Source organism: Neopsephotus bourkii, unplaced genomic scaffold, assembly GCF_033783945.1.
Source record: "Neopsephotus bourkii isolate Nb327-2 ecotype Australia unplaced genomic scaffold, CSIRO-AGI_Nbou_v1 NB_1248, whole genome shotgun sequence".
Classification (NCBI taxonomy): Eukaryota; Metazoa; Chordata; class Aves; order Psittaciformes; family Psittacidae; genus Neopsephotus; species Neopsephotus bourkii.
The window spans coordinates 3,790,435-3,809,176 of record NW_026901733.1 but is presented as its reverse complement, the minus strand read 5'-3'; the positions used below and the strand labels follow the sequence as shown (position 1 = coordinate 3,809,176).

General features: G+C 40.4%; 1 protein-coding gene across 2 annotated transcripts in view; it reads left to right on the top strand.

Annotated features, from left to right (window-relative positions):
* The first annotated feature begins 305 nt into the window (after positions 1-305).
* Positions 306-18,742, top strand: part of MBP (myelin basic protein) — a 110,846-nt gene continuing 92,409 nt past the window's right edge. The window contains exon 1 of one of the 2 annotated variants that reach the window (XM_061364732.1): positions 306-470. The gene's annotated coding sequence lies outside the window, so the exon portion shown is untranslated. The remainder of the gene's footprint in view (positions 471-18,742) is intronic. The other variant, XM_061364731.1, reaches the window with a different exon arrangement.

The window sequence follows — 18,742 nt, the reverse complement described above, 5'->3', positions numbered from 1 at the left end:
CCTAGCGGAACAGCGGTGCCCGCCCCGCATATGATAATGGACTCCCGTTCCCCCCCTCGCCCGGAGGGGTCCCGTCCTGCTCGCCGCTTCTTCCTGGTTGCGGGGGAGCGGGCGGGCGGGGCCGGGGCCGCCGGGGAGCACCTCCCGCACAGGTACCGGGGGCCAGCGCCGTGACGGTAGCCGCCGTACTTTGAAGGGGAGGTCGGGGGCAGGCAGAAGAAAGGGAACAACCGCAGAGCGCCGGCAGCGAGCGGGGGAAGTGCCTCGCTCGCCGGCGGGCGGAGGAAACTCGGTTGTGTGGCTACTGAGCGCGGTGTGGTTTCTCCCGCCCTCCCGGCTCCATCTCTGCCCCTCCCGGTGGGTGGCCGGGACGAGGGGGGGGGGGTGTGTGTGTTTGTTGCCCTCCCGCACCTCGGTTGTCCCCGCTGCATGCGGCCCCCGGAGCGCTGCAGCCCAGGAGGACACGACGGGTGCGTTGTGATTTACTTGTTTATTATTTTCTTTACATGCGGTTTCTGGGCGGGGAGAGGAGAGGGGTAGGCTAGGGGCCGGCGGGTGCCCCCTCCGCCTGCGGGGACGTTCCCGCTCCTCACGCCGGGCTCCGCCGCGTTTGTTGTTGTGCTCCGGGGGAGGAGGCGGTAGAGCGAGGGTTCACCCGGGGCGGGAGGGTGTGGGGGGGAGCGCTTCGACTTCTTCCTCTTCGCCGTGGGTGCCCCGCGTCTCCCCTCCTTGGCGGGGCTGCTGCGGGGAGCTCGGCGGAGGGCGGGCGGTGCTGCATGACACCTGGAGCAGGTGGCACGGGCGGGAGGGTGGCGGGAGGTAGCCCTTGGGCTCCCTCTTTCCCGCGATTCCGCTTGCGGGACAGGTACCTGCGGGCAGGCCATCGGCGGGGAGAGCAGGGGAGGGGAAGACAGGCACGGGTCTCCTCGCCGCCTCTGCGGGGGGCTGAGGGGCGCCAGTGCCGCTCGTTACATAACTGGGCGGGCGGGGGGGGGTGTTGGTGCGCGTGTGGCACAGCTCGCCGCGCCCCGGCCGGCAGCGGGAGGCCCGAAGTCGGTACCGTGGGCTTCCGGTTTCACATGGCTGTGCCCGGGGCTTCAAACAGAAACGGCCGACTTCTCCTTTTTTATCGTTTTCTTCTTCCGTTTTAACCTTAGGGCGCTGGCGGGCAGCTGGGGAGCGCGACAGGTGCTGCCCCCGCCGCCAGCCCACGGGCTGGTCGCCCTTCCCTTGCCGGGGAACTCGCTGGCTCTTACCAGGGGTTTTCCTTCAAGTTCCTGTAAGGGAAGTGTGAGGTGCGGCAGGAGCTGGCTGAGGTCCCCCCCCGGCTCCTCTCAGCAGCCCCGTGTCCCCGGGTGGAACCACCACTTTGTCACTGGCTTGGCTTGGTTTGGTTTGAAGCTGCCGTACCTTTGGTGCTTGTCACCCACCGGCTGTGCGCTTTCCGTGGAGGGTTTGGCAATATTTAAAGTAACTCGGTGTGCGGTGGGCTGCAGTGAAGGGGAAGGCTGCAGGTCCAGTTTCTTCCTGTGCTTCTGGGGACTCTCTGAGAATCACTGCACAATTTGTCTTGGGAAGAAAGTAAATATGTATTTTCATAGTTTTAAGTAGGTCAGTCATGGCGGTGTTTCCTGTGGGCATCACATTTGTCCTGCAGTGTATCAGATGCTACATTTGGAGTGATGTTGATTTTAAATAAATATGAAGAAACTGTAAAAATAAAGGCTTTTTTGTAGAGAAACTGAAGTTTTCCATTTTTTCAGAGGGACCAGAATCGAGTCCCAGGTAATCAGGAGAGACAGCATGTGTGTTGTACTGTTTTATTTCTGTAATACCTACTGATTAACATGCTGAGATAAATAATAAGCATAATTTTGTGTCTATGGAGTACGGCTGGTTCACAGATCCAGACAAGTTAAGATGTAGATTGTGGGATGATTGCCTATAAAGGCTTGAAATAACCTGGCTGGAAGGATGATGATGTGCTTGCTCCCTGTCAGTCAAGGTAAATAATAACAGAGTAAGAGAACAGTCTTGTTTTGTGTTAATGATTTGGTTACTGTTGGTGGTGGAGTAGGAAACGGTTCTCTAAGGTCTTTAAATGGTCTTAGAGCAGTTAGTGGTAACTGGTATGAGTCTGTCAAAATGCTCAACCATCTCAGATTATATACTTTAGTTTTTTACATAGTCTCTGCCTATATGTATTCTGAATTACTGTAAAGAGCACCTACAATAACATTAAAAGTGCTGTACCATGGTACACCGAAACTTCTACTGGCAGCAGCAAGGAGAAGGTGCCAGGAGATGGACATGATGGGGAAAGCTTGCAGTGGTGCTTCTCCAGAATACTCTCTCCAGGCAGCTGGGGCTTAAGGATTCCCTTGGGTAGAAGTGTTGCCTTTGTGCTTGACAGATACCATCTTTGGGGTTTATTTTTTTATTTACTTGATTCTATACAGTACTTTTTGAAGCCATGTAGACTTCTAGTAAGGTAACAAGTCTCCGAGCAAACAGGTAACCCGATGGAGCGTTTTACAGACATTATCAATCACTAATAACATGGTTAAAAGGCAGTTTCAAAGTTTGCAAAGGCCTGTGCGTAGAAGTTGCATTAATGGATATTAATTTTCCAAGCCGTGTTCATGCATTAGGCTCTGAGATAATCCATCTAAAATAAAGACAGTCACTTAGCAATTGTTGTAGTGATAAAGTTTGTCCCACCACAGACCCTTTATTCTATGATAGAAATTGCAGCATGTTACTTTAAAAATAGTTTCGTGTTTTTATTTGGTTAATTTTGTGCGTTCATGGAAATTTTCACGACAAAATCTTTCTTGTGTTGGGCTTTATTCCTTATAGTGAGCTCCCATATGATACCAGTCCGCTAAGGCCTTAAATCCTTTTTAAAGAAAAGCTTGTCAGAATTCTGTATATCATGGGCTCAAAAGATGCTGCAGGCACAGAGAAGGATTATAGCTGTTTTCAAGGCATGGCAGCAGCCAAGACTTGACATTGGTCACCCTATGAATCCATAGCATAACTGGGACATACTTCCAGTTCTTTCCAGTTCTGAGAGCTGGAGATGAGTGTGATGGATTACAAATAAAGGTATGTGGAATGGTAGTGGCAGGATGGGGCAAGAGAGCGCCCTGTCCTATGGGAGTGCTGGTGAAACACAGAATTTTGAAAACTGATGCTTAAGTCTTAGTACTGCTGCATATGCACAAACTTCCTGGGTTTTTTTTGGTGATGTTTTTACTCAGTACTTGATGTAAATTACCCATATGGTTTAAATAGCCACTTCAGCTATTTATTCCATCAAATAGAGCACATCATTATAGTTTAGGCTCTAATTACTTTGCTACAGGATTGTTATGACTAAAGAAACACTTGGACTGTAAACTGTTGGAGAAGGCAGATTAAACTGAAACCTACATCTCATATTAACTTGTCCTGTAAGTAGCAGAAGTGTTCAAAATGATCTGTGCTACCCGTTTTATGTTAACCTTTTACCTGCCAAAAGGAAGTGCTGTGGAAATAGATGGGTGCTCATATATTAGAACCTGGGCAGTTCGGTTCCATTTTTTACTTACCAGAGCTAAATTGTTTTAATTTACAGGAAAATATAACAATTCTTGATAGCTCAGACAGTGTAGTGGCTAATGTGAATGAAATCTAGCATTCTTTGGCTGAAGTACTGAGAGCATAACCAGTATTTAATGCGGGAGAAGGCTGGAAAGTTTGCCGTCTAAATCTCTGGTCTTGCATGCAAGTTTAAAGTGTAAGCTCTGTCATGGATTAAAGGATAGCAGAGTCTTCTGTATCACTGGTGAAGTGCCCAGTCCTGTGGTGTTTAATTACCTGAATAATTTTTCTTCTCAGGCAAGATGTCACGTTGAAGCTGTGGGCCGTGTTTTCTGTGGTGAGGCTCTTATTTAAATGAAGGGTACCCGTGATGAACAGCAGTAGGTCAGGAACTTTTAGCTGCAGTTTTGAACAGAGCTGGCTCATAGTCTTTTATAAAACAGGTCTTCTCTTTTTTGTTCATTTGTTGTGGGTTGTTTTTTTTTTTTCAAACACTGTGTTGAAGATGGAAAGGGAAAAGTCATTACAGTTGTCCAGAATTGTTAGGTGCTTTCAAGAAAAAATCAGCAGGATGCTATAATTTCTGAAGAAGCCTTTATATGAAAGTAAATAAATTAGCAACCAGTGGAGGAAAAATCAGAAAAAAGGATACATGCTTTAGAGCTTGGATGCTCAAATAACTTGTACAGCTGGAGTTTCAGAGAGGTAAGACTAGGCTCCAGTACTTTATTTGCATGTTGTTTGTGTTAACACCTGTTTTCTGGGGCATGCAGAAATTAAGCACAAACTGCTTAATTTGGACTTAATTAGATAATCAATATAAAGTAAACAAGTTGGTCTCCAAGAGACCGATCCAGTTGCCAACGGCAGTGTCTGACTTCTGTGGAGATTAGAGCTGTATTACTGTAGCCTTCAGTTGTAGTCCTGAGTCTGGCTGTGCTAATCATTCTGCAGGCAGGTTGTTCTCACCCTGATGAGGCAACTTGCGAGTGCTGCATTTGAGCTGAAGGAGTATGGTATAGTGATGCCTAGTAGGTCATTAATTAAAATGACACAGTTGAAATCTGGTTCTCTAGGGGTTTCATACATGTTCTTAGTTATGTTAAGCACCATCGAATTAGCTGTGGTTGGAAAGAGTTGCATGAAACTTCATTGGTGGCTCTCCCCTAGGAAGACAATTATAGTGTCTAATCTTGCATATTCAGTGAGGTTAAATAAAGCCTATGTTACACACAGGTTTAGATTTTCTTAATTTTGTTCAAATCGCTGTGGATTTTCTGTATTTGTTTCTCTGGTTATTTTCATGTATTAGTAGCACATGAAGAAATTACTCTCTCTTACCATCTAATCACTACAAATATCAAATATAATCCTGGTTTAATCCTTTCGTCATATAGGCTTTTAGGTATAGCAGTAATAACTTTGATGTTAAGTTATATACTTTTCTGAAGTACAGATTGTACTCATGTTTTTGCCAGCTGTTTTCAGCATTTGGCTTTTGGTTGGTTTTTGTTGTGTGGTTTGTTTTTGCTTCTTTGTTTTTTATTTTGTTTTTTTTTCATTTGTTTGTATATTTATTTGTTTGTTTTTCTGGAGAGGGTGGAGGGGTTGCCTTTCCTTTGAAGAAATTTTCTTTGATGTTCAGGAGATACCACTCGTTGTCACCTCAGTTTTCTACACCTCATCTTCTCAGTTGAGAGGTTTGCATAGACTGACCCTTCTGTGAAAGCTTGGTCATCCCGAGTTAACTTTTCTGTAGTGCTTGACATACAACTTCCTGATATTTCCTTTAAAGGATTCAGAAACAATTATGAATAGTTTCTTGTGGCTAAAGAAATTCTAAGTAGTAGATACTTAAACAGTTCCTGACAACACTGTTTAGATTTTAACATTCTGGGTTTCTCATATTCGGAAAAAAAGCTTTATGCATCTTAAATGCTCAGTTAAAAAGAATTGGTTAATATAAAGTGAGATAATTCCTATGAGGCTTATTGCATCAGTTGCAGTAACTGTGAAATCCCAGCTCTGTTACTTGGAATAGCTGTAAATGTTGGACATGTCCCAGGAAAGCCCACGCAAAGGGCACGTGAGAGAAACCCAAGAAATAACATGGAAATTTCCAGCCATGTTTTTTTCTTCTGTCCTGAAGTGATTTCGAAATAACTCAGTAGGGAATTTAGTTTTCTAGATCTTTACTTCACTATTGCTTTTTTTTTTTTTCCTCCCCAAGCTTTTGTAAGGCCTTTCAAAGGGGAGAAACAAGCAGAGTAATAGATCTGAAAAAATTGATTAAATCAGACTTTATCTTTTTTAGTGGACTGTGACTGAGGGTACAATAATGATTTCTACATTAATAATTTATAAATTTCAACAGTTTTTGCGCAATGTATCAGCTGTGCTAAGTTTGGTTTTGCACATTGGAAATGAAGATGGTTTTTGTATCTTACTTTTTTTTTTTGCTTTTTTTTGTTCCAGCGCTTGGAAAGTTTCTTAGTGTATAATTGCAATTCTTAATACTTAATTTCTTAAGCTTTTGGGAAAGCTTGAACATTTGGGGATGTTTAAATTTAAGCCTTTCAAGATTAATGAAGTTAAGAACTGAGTTAATCTAGCATATGTTATGGTTTGGAAGTGAGAGGGAAAGGAAAATCAAAGCAAATACATACCAAAATATATTCCTGAAATTAATTCAGGCATGTAATGTTTTTTTTTTAGGTGTTTATCTGGTGCATTATCTTTGGCTTTTGCTAAACAGTTGAAATCTGTGGATTACAAGTGAAAATATGTTGGTTCTTACCCTACTTCTTACGAGTCACAACGTTCAGGTAAAACAATGCAGTTGGACAGGTTATAGCTATCTTTGGAATTCAGACACTTGAAAAAAGAAGCTTAGCAGTGTGTAGTAATAGACACAAATAAAGCTGTTCTGGAGAAAAATTATGTATCTTTTACAACCTTTGTACCTGGTCTTAATGTTTGCTTTTAATCTTGACTTTCTGAAAGGGATTTTTCAAGAATACAGGACAGGGAATGTTGTTAGTAAATACATTGATACGTTCACCATACCTGGCTACATTTTTGAGTGTTTTCTTGATTGTGGTCTTGTGAATGCATTCCAAGCCCACGACAAATAATGGTTATGTGCAATGGATTAGGTTTGATCGAGGACTTGTGTAGTGCAATATCACCGTGTCATCTCAAGGGGAATATATTTGTCCTCCAGAGATTCAAAAAACCCTGAAAGTTGGTTGTTCTGTAGTTGTCAGTGCCCTTCCAGTTTTTTGGAGGAGTTTTTTGTTATAAATTAGGCCATGATATTTTCCAGTTTAGAAGGCAACTGCATATTCTGGGTATCCAAAGGTGTTTCAGAGCATAGTGTGTAAGCAGTATATTTACATGTATCTGCAGTGTAGAAGCTGTTTCTTATGTTGTCTCTAGGGATCTCCTGGCAGCTCTTTCTGGGCATGGTATTACCAAAGTGTGGTATGTTGGTAAGAAGCCAGCCATGAGGTAGGTTCATCTTTGGACATAAGGTATTTCAGTAATAAAACTGTCACAGTAAGATTGTATTTTCCATGTATTCACATTCCTAGCTTTCCTTGATAGATTTCAGATAGACAAACTGAAGTGAGGTAGAGTGGCTTCAGGTTGGTGATACTGGTTGGGTGCATTAAGTGGTAGAGATAGTCTTTTGCTGCCTCCTCAAATCTTCTTTCTCACCAAACTAACAGTATCTTTTTCACCTTGTCCACTACAACTGACCAAATCTTGCTCATTCCTCAGGCTTTGTATAGGCTGGGTTAGTGTCTTGGTGAAGACACAGCCTAGACTTTTGTGTTTTTGTTTTTGGTTTGGGTTTGTTTTTTTTTAATGCAGCAATTCTGCAGATCCCAGTGACAACTGCTGTTGTCCTCTGTGCCTTAAAAACTTAAACCTGAGTGTTAGCTCACACCTGTTTTCTTCTGACTAATATATTTAATAATAGATACATTTAGAACTTCTGTTGGCTTTCCAGCGTACCCACTCCCAGTAAGGGTTCCTGGATTTCATGACAAATTCCTTGACTAACCTAGACTCTCGGCTTGTCTCGGAAGAGATTTGTCAGCTTCTGGGATTGCAGTTAAATCCACAACATCTCATGGTTAATATCAAAACATTGGTTTATGATGTTGTGTAATGTGTTGGTAATGCTTTTCGCTTACCTTTCTCTGTCGTTATTTCCCAGATGTCAGCATCCCTCTTCTGATTCTAAACCAGAATCAGCCCTTCAGTTAAACTCTCTTATCAAACCTTGTTAGTTATCTGGATGAAAAGTAGTGTGGAATATAATCTGAAAAGCTAACATAGGCAGAGCTTTTGCAGTGATTACAGTAAAATCATACACTTGTTCCTTTGAGTGTTAAAAAGGTACAGAAGGAATTAGGATGCATTTGTGCATTGGTGTTTTTTTTTTGTGTGAAGGACAGCTGTACATCTTTGTGTCCAGTAACAACCTGTTACAGTGAAAACAATGGCAGCAAAGCTGAAGCCAAACCAAAGGAAATAACTGACCAATGTTTTCAGTAGATACCCTTTATGTAATAAAATACTGGTAAAACAGAGCAAAGCAGTAACTATGGAGATTGACATCTCTCGAAGCTTTATCCATAAAGAATCATTATAATAGGAAGCTTTCCGACCGTTGTGTTGCATTTGTAGTGTTTTGACAGCTCACACCATTCTAGAGAGCTAAAATAGGAGCAAAGCCCATAATCCCCTAAGGTACTAAGATTCACTATCAGGTTACCCATCTTAGGGTGGTGGTCAGTGATCCCATCTTAGTTTGGCTCTTTAGTGAAATGTTCAGCAATTTGATTCCAGACATTTTCATCTCTACATTGCTTAAGTTCAAAGGAAGAAAACACAATGCCTGAAAGGTTAACCAAAAGACAGTGGTGAACTCTCATGGAAATGGTTGGCTGGTGTGCTTCATATATTAGCAAAATTGGTGGTAGCAAAGGTAAGCAGAACCTTTTCACATTTCTTAGGTCAGCCTTGGTGTTAACTCTCCTCGTGTGACTCTCCTCTTGTGAGAGTGCAAAGAAAACAAAACAGTGATGTTTTATTCATAGTTGTTTTTTAACTTAATATATGTGCTAAATAATTGGGACTGACTTGAAAATGATTCCAGTTATTTTTTACTTTGTCTCTTGTTGGGCCTTTTACTCTTAGACTCCGCAAATTGTGGAATTACTGTACTGGGGGATGTCTTACTAGAAAAAGTGTGTGGCTTCTACAAATAGAAACTCCGTAGGTTGTTTTTTTGTGATCTTTTGTCTGTACTATAACTTTGCCCTGACTTGTTTGTGGAAAAGAGGTAACTATAGACTTCTGCACAGCTTTCATCAGCGTTGTCTGACTCAGCACAGTTCACCTGGAGGGTAGGCAGTAGTTTGGCTTTTTTGTTGTTGCTTTTCAGAAAGATACTTTTGTCAAGTGGGAAAGAACCTATAACAGCCTCACAGGGAAAAAGTGTTGAATTTTAGTAGCTGCTCTTCAACTGAAAGCAGGACTGTTGGAATTGAAAAGTTCATCTTAAATTCTGGCTGACTTGTATAGTTGTGAAATACTCTGTTCTTCTCCTCCTCCTGTGGTAAAAAAGTTTGTGTGTGGTGTTTGTATGTGGTTATTTGGCCTGGATTTTTCTTTTGGGTTGTTTGTTTTTTTTCACCCTTAATTCCAATTCCTGAATGCTACAAGCTTTTTTGTTAATGAAGGCCCTGTAGGAAGAAATTTGATTCCAACTAAAGGCTGGATTGTAGCCACAAGTAATAATTCTTTGTGCCCCTGGAAAGAAGGAGAAAGAAGTAATGAAAACTGTTTTGCAATGTGATGGTACTTTCATTGTAAATGGTTTACAGGTTTCATTTCTGAGTAATATTTTGTCTGACTATTAGGCCTTAGTGAAGCTGCAAACAGCATGTAGCAACAACAGAAGTATGCTCCTTGACTTAATGGAATTATCTGGTACAGCATTGAGTAGCATTGTATTCAGAATTCTTTAACTGCATTAGTGACTGCTGTATTAGCCATGAAGTGTATGCTGTACCTGTAGTCTTTTCCTAATTATAATTAGCTTTTGGTTTTGGTGGCTTCCGCCCTTACAGCTGCAGTGCTAAGAACTGAATTAGGATTAATTGTGGTTAAGGTTGTTCAGTTTTCCTGGCTCAGTAAGTCAAATAATGTTGTAGAGGCTTTTGAAGCACATGTTCTGTTGGACCATTCTCAGTAGCATGATGAAATAAATACATGCATATGCTGTTCTTTTGATTTGCATAAGTGCATGCAATTCAGAGAATTGTTTAGGCAGTTAGTGTACTGCACGTACATAGGTAATTTTTACAGCGTTTTTTGAGTATGCCTGAAGTTTCTCTTGTCTTCCTGGACATTCAGCCTAAATGTGTGTATGTACACAATTTGAATATGTATTTGTAGGCTCACTGATGTTGGAAGAGACTTTGAGGTCTCCAGTCCATCCTTCTGCCCAAAGCAGCGTCATGACTCATTAGATCAGACCAAGCAGCATAGGGCTTTGTTTAGTTGTGTCTTTAAAAGCTCCAAGGACAGAGATTCCGCTATGTTTCAGGGCACCTGTGCCTATGCTTGACTACCCTCATAATGACTTTTTTCCCCATATTTCCAAATGTGTAGCTTCCGTGGTTTCTGTTGACTTGTTCTGCCCCCATGCACCTTGGTAAAAAGCCTGGCTGCACTTTTTTAGTAATTTACTAATATTGGAAATTTGCTGTTGGGTGCTTCAAAGCTTTTCCAGGCTGAACAACCCCAGTGTCTTCAGCCTCTCCTCTCAGGGCAGGTGCTCCAGCCATCAGATGTCTTTGTGGCTTTTCACTGAACTTGCTCCAGGTGGCTGGTGCTTCATAGTGGGGATCCAAAACTAGACTCCATAGCCCAGACACCAGACCAGTAGATCATACATGAAGCAGAACAGATGCTTCCCTCAGTCCACTGGCTGTGCTTCTGTTGCCCAGGATGCTGCTAGCTCGCATTGCAGCTGGGTGGGCTGCTGATTAATGTCTTTCCTACCGTCTTTCAGGGCTCCCAGGTTGTTTTCAGCAGAGCTATTCACCAGTTGGGGTTCAGGCTGTGCTCTCCTGATGTTTCTGTCAGGCATATTTAAGTCATTCTGAATGGCAACCTTATCTTCCGGTCTATCAGCTGCACCCCAAAGCCTGATGTTGTTTGCAGGCTTACTGAATGTACTGTACACTCTGCCAGGTTGCTGTTAAAGATACTAAATGGGGTGCAGTCCCTAACCTATTGACTTGTAACCAGGTTATGGGCAGCTTATGAACCATTAACGGCTACTGTTCAAGCCTAGATAGAGGCAAGGTTTTTGTTATCTAGACTGTAACTTACATTAGGTGCAAAGATCTGTGAGAGACATTGTTGAGACTTGCTAAAATTCAGGTAGGTGATACCACTGATCTCCTTTCATCCACCAATCCCATCATTTTATGAGAGGAAACAATCTCATTGATCATGCATTATTTAACCTTGATAAATCCATGCTGGGGATTCCAAACCACCAGCTTCTCCTGCGTGTTCCCTGAAATGATACCCAGGTGGGCATACATCTGAACATACTGTGGGAGTAGATAGACTAACAAACAATGAAAGTAGGTAAGACTGTGAGGCTTTCTTCCCCAGTGATCCCTCAGATGTGGCAACCTGTGCATAATCTGTTTCCTGCCCTTCTCTAGATGCCCAGTTGTTGTCCATCTGTAGGTGATTAAGTACATGCTGGTCACAGAATGGAGCACCTGCATTTAGGGAATGTGGTCATAAATGAGTTGGGACTTCATGTGACCTTGAGGAACAGGCTTCTTAGGAACATGATGCTGCTCTTAGAGTGATTCTGGCTTCCTGAGCAGTTTGCAAGAAAGGAAGGTGGCAGCAAAAGTGACAGTATCTTTAGTAATTATATTGGTTTGATAATTGTATTGGTGATCTGCTTGTAGCCACTGGGCTTTGTTTCTCTTTTGTGTTGATTTCGGTCCATAATTTTGATATTAGCTTGATAATAATAAGAAATGTATCTGCAGGTGCCAATGAAAGGGCATGTCAAAAAACTTTATTTGCATCCTTATATGCATTTAAAGCTTCTTTATTTTCGTGGCTGGTTATGATGTGGGTGGTGTTTCTTGTGTGTTTGGGGAGAGAAGGGGGTTTGTTGTTGTTAAAACTTTTCCAGTCATGTGGTGTCTTTTTTTCTTCTAACCACCACTGATATTCCCTTATTACTCATAATTTTTGGAAGACATCAGCAACCCACAAATGCAGTAAGACCCACAGGAAAACTGAGGCTTGCTTGATTTGCATGTGATAAGAAGCAGATAAATTTAACCTGAGTATATGGTGCTGAGCACCAAGTTCACAATGAGTTAGTAGAGAATTTAGTGTTTCTTGGGTCTTCTAATTTGCACTATATGCCTTACTAGTTCAGATGTTTAAGTTTCCGACTTTCTCTGTTACTGACGAGCAATGAGTACTCTGTGTAGTCCATCATGTAGCAAAATAATTTTGTCGTGATGATAGATGTCCTTAGTTTCCTGTACAGAACTAATGCATTATGGTTTAGGTATTAATTTTTATTCATTGCATAATTATTTAGAATCTGAAAAAACTCTTGGGAGTAAGGTTGTAAATACGTTTAATGAAACATTTATCCAGGACCAGTAGCAGAACTAATTGTAAGAGTTACATTTTCCAGTTTAGAAATGTTCTAGTAACAATCCTCTCTGCAGTGAATGAATCAGAAATACAGCTTTCATAATGTTTTGAATGGCATGTGTAATTAACTCACGGTTTTAATGCTTCCCATAGTGTTTAATTGCAGTAAGACTTTAATACAGTAGATTCCAAATAATTTTCAGTATTTTAACTCAATCTTACGTGTACCCCAAAATGATACTGACAATTTTTTTTTTATCTGGGACTGAAAAATACATTCAGGGGAAAAGTCAGATGCTAAAAGGTAAATAGTACCTGCATAGTAAGTTTCAGATACGTACGTGTCTTACATTTTGGGAATCTATTTTTATGCTTTAATTATTTGTGAAATGTAAAATCACATTTCCCTTCTGTCCAGTTCAGTAAATTAATGCCTACAAATGAAAGAGTAACATCCAGATATAACATTGGTAGAATATTACATTTGAAGATGACCAAATTATTAAAGGTATTTCACAATCAGCCAGCTCTGTACTTTAACCTGGGAGCAAAATCCACAGGTTTGGAAAGCGAGCAATTAAGTAATTTCATGATGAGGCTTGCATTAATGATAATGGCACACGCAAGCATGAAAGCTGCTTTTGCAGTGTCTTCCTGGTGGAAAACGATGTGATTGTTTTCAGTGAGCTTGATTGTGTAAGAAAAGGCCACCCAAATAAGTAAGACCAAATGAATGCAAGATGATTTTAAGACTTTAGTGTTTGTTATCACACTTACTTTAAATAGATAATAAATAGATAAAATGGTTATTCTGCATATATCTTTTTATAGGATTGAATAATCATCTGATGATTTTGAGGGAGACAGTGACTTAGTTAATTCAATTCCAGTTTGTAATTACATTGTTTGTATAAAAATTCTGCCTGTATTGTCAGTTGAACAAGTTGCCTGGCATTTACTGTTTTAAGCATTTAGAGTATTTAAAGGTTGCTGCAATTCAGAAATGTTTGAAATGGTTCTTTCTTGTATTTGGTCAAGAACTTTGAAATTACTGAACAGATTTTCATCTTTTTGTAACTAAAATTTACTGGTCTTATGAGACCATTTTTTATAATGTTCACGATTTAATGGTCCAGCTTTACATAGAATACCAATTTTTGAGGTCCAGTGTCACTAAAGTTCCTGAAAATTTAGCTATTATTAGATGAAACTAAAAGATACACTTAAATTATTTCACTTCAAACCCTGTCAGAGAGAACAAGTCCAGCTCCTCATCAAAGAGTTTCTCGTGATTGCTGTCTTAGCAGAAATTCATAACAAAGGAACTGAAATAGGCAAGTGACAAAAGTGCCAGTTCACATGAAAGGGAAAATAAAAATGTTCAGGGGACATGGAGGTATGAAATTAGTTCAGACGAACAGGATGCTGAGCGGCATTGCTATGGGACATCCATAGCATGTTTCTGGTGAAGAGAGATTTCCTTCTGCTTGCAATACCCTATTTATAATATAAGGTATGAAAAAACTGTCTCCTTTGTGAAAAATCATATATTCAGGATTGTGTTTGGGTAAGGGCAGGCTGCAGTGTGCAAGAAGGTAAACAAGTGATGAGCAAGAAACTGGTATTGCAGGAGTGTTATGATGCAAAATGAGAAAAATAGTAATTGGTGCCAAAATCATTAGGCACCCTTGTTTCTGCTATGTTGTGATACCATTCTTTTACCAACTTGGGCATCACTTTGCATCTGATTCTGTTATTCTCTGCTTATACCTTTTCCACATGTGGCCTTTGAATGAGCTAAAATCTCCATTTTAGCAGACAGTCAATGTATAGTGTAATTTTAAGTGCTTCAGAATATGATAAGGCTGGCACAATAAGGGAAATTTATGAGCATTACTAATTGAATTTAAGAGTCAATACAAGCCAACTCTGACATATCCAAACTGATGAAATGATTACACGTAGTTGTGTTAAAACAAAAACCAAAACACAAACAAGCCAAAGAAAAAAAATGGTCTGCTGTTAACTGCTTTTCACTTAACATACAAAGTCTGCTTCTAGTACATACATACAAACTGCTTTTATCTTATGTTTTTAAACATCCTTGCCACGGACGATGAAGCCTGTGGTTTGGGGGTGTGGCTGTGGTTTTGATCAGGGTGGGTTTTTTTCTCAGTGAATATTGCGTGCTTCAGGATAATAAATGGGGGAATATTTTATGGGTCATCCCCCCCCCCCCCCAGCATTGCTTTGTTTTTGTTTTGTACATTCACATTAATTAATATTAATTAATTAATGCCAAACTGGAAGTGGATTTACTGATTAGATTAGGGACCACAGCTTGGCAATGTTGGCATAAAGGCCTGGCGCTTTAAATGGGTCATTGTCACTTTATTTGGGAGTGAAAGGCTCTAGTTACAGTATCTCAAACCGATCAAAACCACTAACTTAGAACAGCTGGATTTTCACTAAAAAAAAAAAAAAAAGAGTTACAGAACAGTTAAAAGCTCTCAGTATAACTGTAGTTGCTTGCAAACTGATTGATCCCATATAATCTCAATAAGAGCTGGTTTGAGCAAGATGCTACGTTAAATAAAAGACCTGTTGTTTTCACTTGTAGATAACTCATGTAAGTGTTAAATGACGGGGTTTTTTTATTCAGTTGTGGTGTAATTTGTACTTCAGAAAGTAAACTGCATTCATGACTGCACTTTTATTGCTGTGAACTGTTGTTGCTTGAGAATGCTGAAGGTGAATTAAGAGTTGATAGTAAACAGGTTGGGTAGAGGTGTTGTTTGAGGTGGGGAAGTAAAAAATTCAGCTAAACCAGCAACAAGGTATCTTATTTTCTCAAAGCTTTAAACTCCTTTAAGGATTGGGATTAGAGGCACCTTAAACAATTGAATCAATTATATGGTAGACAGGTTTGAGATGTCTGTTGATAAGAGTTTGTTATATATATGTGATACAAAATTTCAGTCATTGACCATAGAAATATTATTTGTTACTTCTCATGGTGGAGTGTTTACCACAGTGTGCTTGAGCAAGGGATTTTAAGGACTATTTTGGAATATAATCTTGGAGGAGTGTTAATGAAAAGACTAGTCAGTTTGTAAATGATTTGGGAAATGAGGGTTAGAGAGTTTTGAAGAGCCTTGTATAAAGCACCCAGTATATTTCGTGCTGAGAATTAAAAGTCTGAGATTATTATCCAATATAGCCAACAAGCTGAGTGGAAGGCTCCTTAAAGGCAATATCTGTCCAAACAAAGCATGTTACACAGATGATCCTGTTCCCAGAGCTGTGAGGGCCAGAGATAAGCATTGTATGTGTCTCACAACCCTTTCCTGAGGGGAGATACCCACACACAGACTTGCTGAAGAGCTGGTTAGCCAAGACTGCTATGCTGTGTTTGGCATGGAGATCAGCTCTGTTTCTTCCCCAAGGGGTTCAGATCTGCGTTTCCCACTTTAAGGAGCAGGCTGCAAAGGAAGAGGTAGGGGCTGTAGGCAGGAGTGATGGTCCCTTTCTTTAGTAGGTGTGTCTGTGCAGAGAGAGTTACAATTTTCCTGTATTTATACTGATCACTTACAGGATAAAATGGGTGAGCAGGAATTCATCAGTAAACTCAGAGTGGGGGATGAAGTCTATTTGTCCAGTATCCTATACCCCAGTGAAACCCAGCTGGCTAAAAGCTGGCACTTTCCATTTTTGCTCTCCCTTTCCAGGATGCTGCTGGGTTTGTGATTTTTATTTTGTCTGGAGTTTTGATTATTTTATGGTTTTTTTAAAGCCAGTTGTCAGTATGTGAACAGGTTCAGCAAAAGGTAGTCCCTTTCTGCTCCTTCCTCTACTGTACAGTGCCCCAGGTACACTATCTAGAACTGTGGACTAGAATATTCTCAGACAAAAGGAGTCACCTGTGTCATTTTGGGCTGTTCTGCTAGAACCGCTCCCCATTCACACAGTCTCTGAAATACAGTGATCAGACTCTTGCTTTCTGTTTTGAACATGGCTAGGTTTTCTACTCTCCTCTGATTCTTCCAGAGCCCTGCTCTTCTGATATTTAGAAACACCCTGACTCCCAGCTTAGATTTATATGTGGGCAGCATGTATTTTGTCCTCTTCTAACATTTGCCTTTGCTTTACTTAGGCTTGACATGTCATAGGCTTTTAGTCTTTTCCCTGTGTAACAGGCTCTGACTGCTTTCCTAGTCTTCACATCTGTTCTAGTAAAAAATTGATGTTGTTAAATATGGCTGACCAGAATTGTACCTTGTATTCAGCTGAGGTTATGCTAGTGGCTTGTATGATGGCATTACTTCTTCCCTATCTTGACTGGAATTATCCCCTCATGATACAAGGTAGGTCTGTCTGTCTGTCTGTCTGGTGTTTTAAATTTTCCCCTGCCAGATCACATTGGTGATTCAGTTACCCTGTGATCAAGTCAGACAGACTGATCTTTCCCCTCAGTATCTTCTAAAATGATCCCTGGTTTCCCACATCCTGTGTACGTTAATCACAAGCTTATTATCTAATGGTGTGGGTGACCTCCTGCTATAGCTGTTGCAAAGAGAGGGTGGTATTATGGTGGTTTCCACTCTGTCTTGTGATAAGCGTGAGCCTGACAGTTAGCATTTTCAGGGTCTGAGACAAAGTCTGCTGAATTAAGACCTAGGATGGCAGAGAAATAACCTCATTGTACATTGATGGGATTCTGGTGTAAAATCATGTGAAACTGCTTGGCCACGTCATCGTGGCTGGAGTGTTGTTTTCTTATGACTGATTGAAGAACTTGAAGTCTATGAAGCACTTTTAAAATAAGAAAGGACGTATCTGTTTTGATTGCAACCCCCAGTATTATGTAGTAGCTGAGAATGAGGTTTTGGAATTACATATCTGGATTTAAGTTTCTAATGTCTCCCTAAGCTGCTCAAGCGGGTGGTAAGTAATTTGTCATGCAATGCCCTTATCTCTGTCTTTATATCTCTAATATGGGATAAAGGTTTACCTCCTACTCATGTGTTTTGTATACTTACGTTGCAAGACCTTTAGGGAAGTAACTTCTTCGTTGTCTTTGCATACTGTCTGGAATGAGACCCCCCCGCTCGCTTCTCTTGCTTGAAGGCTGTGGAGCCTGTCAAGATTTAACAGTGGTATTTGAAATGTTTTCTTCTTTTGAAAACATTCAGTTAACAAAGTAGAATAGTTTACAAATGCAGCTTGTTCAAGAGCAAGACATTCTTGTAATGGGCGCTGCAAATATTATATATAAGCTTCTTAACTTTGAATCATATAGTGGATTTGAGGTATATTTTTGTAAGCATCTTTGAAAGCGAATACATTGCAATTTTCTTACTAAAACAAGTTTTATTATGCCATTGTTTTGATGGGTGCCAGATTTTGTTATCTTTTTATTTTTTTGTGCGCTGAGTGTGATGTAAATAGTGATCTGTATTGGAAAACTGTGCTGAAGAAATAAGTGTTTGGCATGTCATGGTCTTTTTTGTCTTCCTTTTAACATGAAATAAGCAGTCTGTTTTCTTTTTAATGAAGAAGGGGGAATAATTGTGTACACTTCATACATTCTCATGTTCAAGTAGAAATTTTACCCTGTGTCTGTCATTCTTCTCTTCAATAGTAATTCGGTAGTGACTATTTCTGTACTGTCTTTGTGCGTCGCCTGGTTAAAGGGTTGGAAAGCAACATTAGGACATGAAATTTAAGATTTAGATAAAACAATGCTAGTAGGTATGAGGCATGAGTACTTGAAAGCATATTTGAAGAAGCATAAAAGTGCAATAATTATATCAGGATGATGTAAAGACTTAAGTGGTTTCTCATGCGGATTTCAGTGCCAGAGTTGCTGCTGTTACTCATTAACTATTTAAAATTCCAAGTGCAGCAACTCACAGTTTAGTGACTGTAATGTGCTGAGCCTCTGACATAAACAACTAAAGCCCCAAATGCCTGGATTAAAATTCAATTTGAAAAGGAGATATATTTATTTGTTTCTCAGGCACGCCATTATCCTTAGCAAAAAGTAATTTTGCATTCTCTGTTCGGAAGGGAAAGCAAACCATTGAATCATTTCCAGAGAAAATCCCAAATGGATGTGATAATATCTGTGTTTCCATGTAAGCATTCACAAGCACAGAAAAAATACTTCTCTACTTCTTTGTAAGTCACTTTGGTCTTAAATTTATTTATTGATTTAGAAGTAGAGAAAGTTACAAATCCTAAAGTTTGATGAGGTGTCACTTGCAACTTGCATAGGAAACCATTTCAAGCCATAGAACTGTATTGTTTGTGTTTGTGCTAGTGGGCTGCAGATAATAGTAACCTGTTGGGAAGCTGTCACATGAACCTTGAACCTTGTTATGTGTCTGAAGCAGACTCACAAATGAAAATACCAAGGACTAAGTCT